This window comes from Lathyrus oleraceus, chromosome 6 (genome assembly GCF_024323335.1).
Source record: "Lathyrus oleraceus cultivar Zhongwan6 chromosome 6, CAAS_Psat_ZW6_1.0, whole genome shotgun sequence".
Classification (NCBI taxonomy): Eukaryota; Viridiplantae; Streptophyta; class Magnoliopsida; order Fabales; family Fabaceae; genus Lathyrus; species Lathyrus oleraceus.
In genome coordinates this window covers 150,931,586-150,939,383 of record NC_066584.1, presented here as the reverse complement: position 1 = coordinate 150,939,383, position 7,798 = coordinate 150,931,586, and the positions used below count along the sequence as shown (strand labels likewise).

General features: G+C 37.3%; 2 long non-coding RNA genes across 2 annotated transcripts; one reads left to right on the top strand and one right to left on the bottom strand.

Annotated features, from left to right (window-relative positions):
* Positions 1-1,919: 1,919 nt before the first annotated feature.
* Positions 1,920-4,394, top strand: LOC127097471 (uncharacterized). The gene is made up of 2 exons (XR_007793045.1): positions 1,920-2,819; positions 2,907-4,394. It is a non-coding gene; the product is annotated as an uncharacterized LOC127097471 (long non-coding RNA).
* Positions 4,395-6,642: 2,248 nt separating this feature from the next.
* On the bottom strand, positions 6,643-7,403 carry LOC127097895 (uncharacterized). Its single transcript, XR_007793232.1, has 3 exons — positions 7,367-7,403; positions 6,952-7,280; positions 6,643-6,768 (listed from the first exon to the last, which is right to left on the bottom strand). It is a non-coding gene; the product is annotated as an uncharacterized LOC127097895 (long non-coding RNA).
* Positions 7,404-7,798: the final 395 nt, after the last annotated feature.

Below are 7,798 nucleotides of genomic sequence, written 5' to 3'. Positions count from 1 at the left end.
TGACTTTGATTTTTCAAACTCTTTTCATAACACTTATTTTGAATTGAATCCTAACTCAACTTTGACCTTACTTTGTGAATACTTTTCATTTGTAAATACAACTCACTCAATTGTTTTTGTGGTTCCAATGGCCATTTGTGTTAAAGCTTTTCATAAACATTAGCTATTAGGTTTGAGTTATCTTAGAGGTTGATATAATACTCATCTGTATCCTTAGTGATGTATTATAAGTCTTCCATGCTTATTTAGGGTTAACCCCTCACTAGCATGTTGAAGCTCTCCTCACATGGTGGATTTCTGGTTCTAGGTTAAGTTTTCTCCCCTTGATAACAAAAGACCTTAAGGCTTTTTACTAATCAATTCACCAACTTCTTTTGAGATTTTTACCCCGAACTACGAGGTTTTGATCCTACCTTTTTTAAGATGGTACGTAGGAAATGGGTTTATCCATTCAAACACAAAATTGTAAATAACTTGTATATTCTTTTCTCATCTCCTCAATCATGTTTGCACAAATATTTTCACAAATACCAACCTACCTTACAACATTTGTAAAAAGGGCTCCCTTAGAGTACTAAGGATGTTTTGGGTGCTTAAAACCTTCCTATTGCATAACCAACCCCCTTACCCCGATCTCTGACATTTTTATTAGTTTTTGATTTGATAAAACTTCTCGGGTTTTGTTCGCTTTCTAACCTTTCCTTTGGATAAATAGAAGTGTGATGGCGACTCGAATTGTATGATTTACTTTTGATTTAGTCAATCAATCTAAAGGTAACGAATACCCCGCTACAGTGTATACCCCTTGGTTCAATACTACACAACTTTGGGTTCTAAGTTCTTCTCAAAGCTCGGGTATGAAGCTTATCTCATAGCATACATCACGCCCCAAATCATAGTATCAAAACAAATTACATATAACATAAGTAACATAATAATATATGGAGAAGCAACATGGAAGAAAGGAATTTCATTTTAACATTCATAGCAAATTGGACTAAATTAGGTTTGACGCTCTCTTGCTAGGAGCAGGGTCCCCAGTAGAGTCGCCATCTGTCGCATCTCGAAAAATACGATCCCTCGCGATGGTCACGGAAAAAATATCTTTTTAACAGAGTCGCCACCGAACTTTATTTATCCTAATGAAAGAATAGGAAAATATCGATAAAACCTTTAGAAAATAGAATAATGGCCGTCACAACCATATTCGGGTTCGGGAGTCGATTACGCAAGGGAAATGTTAAAATACAGTCTTTTAGAAATTATATTTGATTTTGGAAAAAAAATTGAATTTGTACGGTTGAGATTTTAATTGGAAGTCGACAATTTGAGCAATATGGCGAGCACCAATCGTTCAATTATTCGAGAGATGGTGAGGCGAACGCCTCCCATTCTTTTTCCATCAAAAGTTTAGAATTAAAAATGTTTTAGAAATTGTACTAATTTGGAAGAAATGATTTGAATATTGTGCTATTAATATTTTAATTAGACGATTAAAATTTGAGCAATATGGCGAACGTCAATTATTCGAATATTCGAGAGATAGTTAAGCGCGTGCTTACTATGGTCCTTTTCATCCAAAACAGAACTAGGAGTTTGAAGGAATATATTCATAAAGGAAATATTTGGATTCGATTTCGTTGGCATTAATCGGGCCTTAAACAGGAATACTCGACATTTGGACTAAGATTGGATTTTTTTTAAAAGAGTTCATTTACTAACATTAATGATTAATCTCCTATTTAATTAATTATATTATTCCAACAAAATATACATAAAATAAACATTAAAACATAATTTAAAAAAATCAAGTTAAGAAAAATAATAGTTATCTTCGTTACTATTATTATCCATGATCATCTTAGGCAATTTCTTAAATAATATAGAGAACATGAATAATTAAATAACCAGGAAGTGTGCAGGCCATAAAAACCTAAGGCTCAAAACTCATCCCTTCTATCAAATCGGGCAGATCTTGGAGGCCCAAAACCCTTTATGTGAAGCCCAAAACAAGGGTAATGGGAGAAACCGAATCGTCAGCCGCTCCACCTTCATGGATGTGCATGCGTCGTTTGGATTCCCTAGTGGCGGGCAGCTGTGCTAGGAATAGGGACAAACCTTGGGAACATCCTAAGAGAATATGGTATATCATGTTTACCAATGACAAAAAAACTGCTATCCTTTATTGTTGTCAACCAATTAATTAATAATGAAATGAAACTACCATTACTAACATCAACAATATAATGAAAACTTGTGATCTGCTCCAATTCCTCCTCATTCAAACATTTCCACTCTTTGCATCTTCTTTACTCAGCTCCGGCGGCAAGGAACGGGAACCGCCTACGAGTAACTACCCTTCGAAAAACCACAAATTAAACATGAACCCAAGCTTATTGTAAACCATGAACATGGATCTATATCTATCCTTCTCTAAAAATCCACCCTTTGTTCAGATCGGTACTTCAAACTCTACTTTGCCAATCTTAAAAATGCGACTTATCCTTAGAACCAAAAAAACAAACAACATTCGATTCTAAAACATAAACAAGAAGCATCGCAAAACAAGTATATGGAAGGAAACGAATTAAAGCTCAGCTTATTCAAAATTCAAATCGAAAAATCAAGTTCAATCACGACCTATTATGCTCATGCGTTTGTTCTAACACTCTGAAATCCAGAAAGAAGAAAACATCGGTCGGAAATTTACTTAGACCGTCAGATTCAAGTGAGCGCTCCCCTTTTCTTATTTTTCCGGCTCAATTAGCTTCCTTCTTCAAATTCTCTTCTGCGCTCGAATCGAACCGTCTAAGGTTTAGGTCTGTTGCATTTAATATCTTTTTGAGCTTTAGTGTGGTTTGTGTCCAGATTTCTGCAAGGTAACGGTGCCTTCTTCCCATTTGCAGCAATCAGGGTCCCCTTTATAGATGGAGAGTGAGGTCCTCAAATCATGTGTGGATCATGAGCTGGCAGAGGATCCCAGAATTATTCTGTTAGGTTTCAATATCCTCAGATTTGGTGGGGACCAAATATATGACATGTATGATTTTTCTCTCTATAGTGTAACCTTCAAATTTTCTAGAACAAGTGGTCCCCTAGACTCAATTCTCACAACTGGAAATTTTACTACCCAGATTTGCTATTCTATAATAGGTCTTTTTACTGCTGTAAGAATTTGATTCCCACTTTTTACTATCGTGTGCTTTCAACCCATATTTTCGAACTGTGTTTGCAGTATGTATACGGGGCAATATTACTATCGTGTGCTTTCCACCGTCCTGTACTTGGCTTGGATCTCATACAAGTGCCTTGCCTTGACTTATACTCTCCTTGTTGTTACGTTATGCTTGTTACTGCAGATTTGCAGGATTTCACATAGGTGACATAACAAGTCCTTATTCACTGCCTTGGTTGTGATGTGGCTTATGTTTTGGCTTAAGTTATTGCATGACTTGCAGCATTTGGCAATACTATTCTGTCTTACAATACCGATCCACTGCAGATTTGTTCGTCCTGCATTGTTGGTTTAGGATGTTTGTTGCCTGCGTTTGGGACTAAGTCTTCTTGTTGGATTGCTTTGTTTTGTAAAAATGAATTGTGGTTGTAACACATTCTTGGCTCAATGCAGGATGGTCTTTGTTGACTGATATATCAGGGTGATTTCGGCAAGCCGATTGTGATTTTTCTGTGGGAAGCTTCTCCAATAGGCACATTCGTCCTGCCTGCTTTGATCCTTCCTAGCTCTTATTTGTGCATTAGTTCTTTGGTTTTATAAAACTAAATCGTGTATTTGTCTGTATGATCCTAATGTATGTACATTCAATTCAAATTGGTGGTTTGGTAACAGATTTTGGTCGTGGTTCAGACTTTTATTTATGAAAACCAGTAGCATCCATTATGCCTTTTGCTTTGGAGTAACATAACTTAGCTTTTACCTATGCAGTTATGATTTGTGGTTCTCACGGTCTTATGGATGCATTGCAGGAGATAGGCGTTACGAAGCTTATGTTGGTGGTGTGTTACACGACATGGTTATCACTCACATCATGACTTGGTTTGTTTTCCTTCTTGCTAATGTTTATGGTCATGGCATTAAGACGGGAAATTGAAGCATCCATACACCAATGGTCCAACCAAGAATCTAAATAGGATTCAAAGACGTGAACTAGAACTAGGATGGGGATTTGGGGATGAAAAGGGTTGGATTTGATCTTAGGCAACGGTTACCAAACTTTGTAACTTTCATAATAACCATCATATAGATTACAATGAATGATGCTTCCATGATTATTTGATATGGTCTGATTGTGTTAACAACACTAAAAGTCAATTTGTAATCAACCTGATAAAACAACATTTCTGATCTTTAATTTAATCTCTTTTTTTTCTTTTAATTCTTAATCTGCTTCCAATTTCCTATGAGAAATCTCTATCCATTAGCTTGCTGCAATTATAACACTCAGACCCTATAGTTTTGCAGACCTAATTTTCTTCAACACAAAATAAATTCTAATTTCTTATTTAAATTTGGTTCTCAAAAATCTAATTTGTAAGATGTAAGACCCTAATTTTGACCTTAAGATTCCTCAGGGCATCATGTTATTGCACAAGTGCATTGCCTTAAGGATCATAGCATGTTTGACCCCTTAATCATGGGGTTGGGACTTGTTTGAGTGTTTTAAAACCACCAAGCATGCTTGTATTGTATATTATTGCTTTTCTTATTTTTGATTACTAACCAAAAGCATAAAAAAATGTCACTAACTCTTTGTTTTGAAGCTCAAGTGATCATGTGCTCCAATGCTCCTAGGAGGCTCCTAAGCTCAATGAAATGGGTAGATGAAGATGAGAATAAGCATGAAAATGGTCCAGAAAGCTCCTAATCATCATATATGCCTCCCAAGTATCTCAATTTTCCAATTTGATCAAGATAACCCAGAGGGCTTGAGGATTGATTCCTAAGGAAACCCTAATTCAACTGTGCCTTGACTGTGTCTTGCTCATGAAGCAACCTCAACCTATGATAAAATTTAATCAAGGGAAGTTCTTTCATTCATTATTTTATGCATATATGAGCCTATGTGAGGCCCCTCAATCATTTATTCATCAAGATTAGTAGTTTGGCCTTGAAAAGTTGACCAGTCAAGTCATCTGACTAAACTGAGGTCCACTAAGATATAACTTGTGATGTGTTTGTCAAATGAAGATGACCCAAAAATAAAAACTGTTCTTAAGAACCATATGAACAACTTTCATGTTCATCAAAAATTCATTTGAAACTTGTAAGGTCATCATTCATTTCAAAACATTATAGGTCATTTTGACTGAAACCCTAATTTTGGGTCAACTTCCCAAGGACCTAATGTCATACCCCGATTTTGATCCTAAATTTTTTCCCCATCAATCGGTCACTTGCATTGAAGGATCTTTTATTCATGTTACAGTCATTTCATTCATGCATGGTTAAAATAATTTTCCACATGTCTTCTGTTCAACTACGCCTTTGATGGCCTTAGAGCAACGTCGAGAAGTGCAACATCTAAGACATGAGAAATTTTACCAACCAGTGGTCTCAAGGACGGTGAAGGAAGCACGCGAGCTTAATATGACTAAGAATGATGGATTTTGTTGGGTTGGAAGAAAATGGACAATTTGGATATACATCAATTTATGATTGATTTAAAAAGGAATAACACTTCATCAGTTTACTCAGCCGCATCGAATAGGCCTTGGGAAACCATATTTTGCGGGTCATCACATGTCAAAACTCTACATTCTAGCTGCTGCTTCTGTGGTGTGCGCATTTGATATTCCTCTTGAAATTCTTTTGCTCTTCATTTCAGCGTTGCCTCACGAATTTACGGATTATGGTGGCAAATTAAGGTCGACTGTGCAAACGATGGTTCTCTGGTTGTGGTTACAAGGATTGCTGTGCCAATTGTCGTATGGATGATTCGAAGCTCTGCAAGAGTCTTTATGACTTCCCACATAGCTTTATTAGTGATCATTGATATTTCTCTAAATTATGACAACGGCGACTTTAGTGCATGGGAGTTTGAAGTAAATATATGGGCAAGAGTGCTTTTCCTTGCAATAACGGAGGAGCATCCTCTGGAACCTATTTTAATGTTCATTCAAAAGATTGGCTCGAATATCTTCTTACAAAATGGATGCTAGACAGTTCATATCCCAGTTGAGGTAAGTGCCAAATTCTGAGCATAAGATAGAAAATGATGTTCCCATTGTTCATACATATTACACGTACAAGATACAAGAATCAAATTCAGAAAAATGAGTTGCTGAAAAGTTGATACAAAAGACTTAGGAAACTGCTCTAAAACACTAATACTACTTCAGAGGATATTTAAGATCCATGGGAAGGCCTGCATACTAACGAGCCTGTGACAGTTCAGCCGGTTTCACTGAACCTCATGCCAAATAATCCTGGCTGCACCTAAAAAGAAGTTGAGCGTGCTCGTAGAAGCCACTTGGGATTGATTGTCCATGTCCCTGCACAGAATGAAGGGATAAGCAGTTTTGTAAGCAAGATGAGTTCTGCGGATATAGCGGGTTATGAAGATGCTAGAAGGAAAAATGATGAAAGCCGAGTTCTCTTTCGGGAGAGTAAACTCACACGCATGTGGCAGGACTCTTCGAGAGGAACTAGCAAAGTCTTGTCAGTTTCGTGCTTGAACCCATCATTTTTCAAGACGGTGTGTACATGTTTAGCCTAGTCTCATCGGACGCCCTTTGATTCCACGATGGAAACTGCAAGTTCAACGAGAAAAACTTAGATTCCACAAAGCGCAAGTGCAAGTAACAAAGTGGAAAACCATATTTTTTAGTGTTTCTATTAAATATGTTTTGGAACGCAACAGCCACCACCAGTCATTCAAATCATGTCATGCAAGTAAAAAAGAAAGAGAGAACACATGGAGATGAAAAGCATACAAAATTGATCACAATAAGTAGAAGACTCAGAATGCTTCCTGGACATATGAACTATCCTTCAAAAGTTTTATGGGATGGAGCAAGAGGTTATATTGCATGTCGCTGTCAAACACATTATGGAACTTTTGATGGTGATGTATTATACAGTTGGGATGCAAAAACAGCAGCAACAGTTCAGGAAACCTGCAAGAAAAACCAAAACAGCAACACAATGTCCAACACAATAACATCAGGCATAGCAAGTAATGGACTTACATAGTCCTACAAAGAAGCTTCAAGGAAGGACCAGTTCATCCTTCAATAAAGCCAAGTCTTGCACGATGCCTAACCTGCAGAGATACCTTGGTCAAACCTAACTCAATCAAGGAAATCAGATGACTCGTTTAAGCCAGTTTTATGGTCACGCTAACAGTACCTTATTAAGTGCTGCTCAAACAACACCAAATACCCAGGTGATTCCCAACATCGCAACCGGTATATTCTTCCTGTCATGCCGTTCTGGAGCAATATGCCAAGAAAGACAGCATTCATAATTCCAACAGAATGTCCCAGAGGATGAAACACGCTAGCTATACTCATCGAGCAAGGTGGTACCATGGTCTTGTATAGGCATGCTGGTTCAAGTTGATTTAGGAAAATTCCAGTTTCCAACTCGCTTGACTAAGGAAGACCTTTCTGCTGCTCAAATCCGAACCTCCAAAAAGAACCGATCCTACACAATGGAACCAATCTTCTTTCATTTTTGGAAAACAACATTTTCAAATCAACAACTCCAACGGATGGATAACCTCCTGTCATTAGACCAGTTAAACACCATTACCAAGCCTTGTCTGAGCCAAGACCTGCA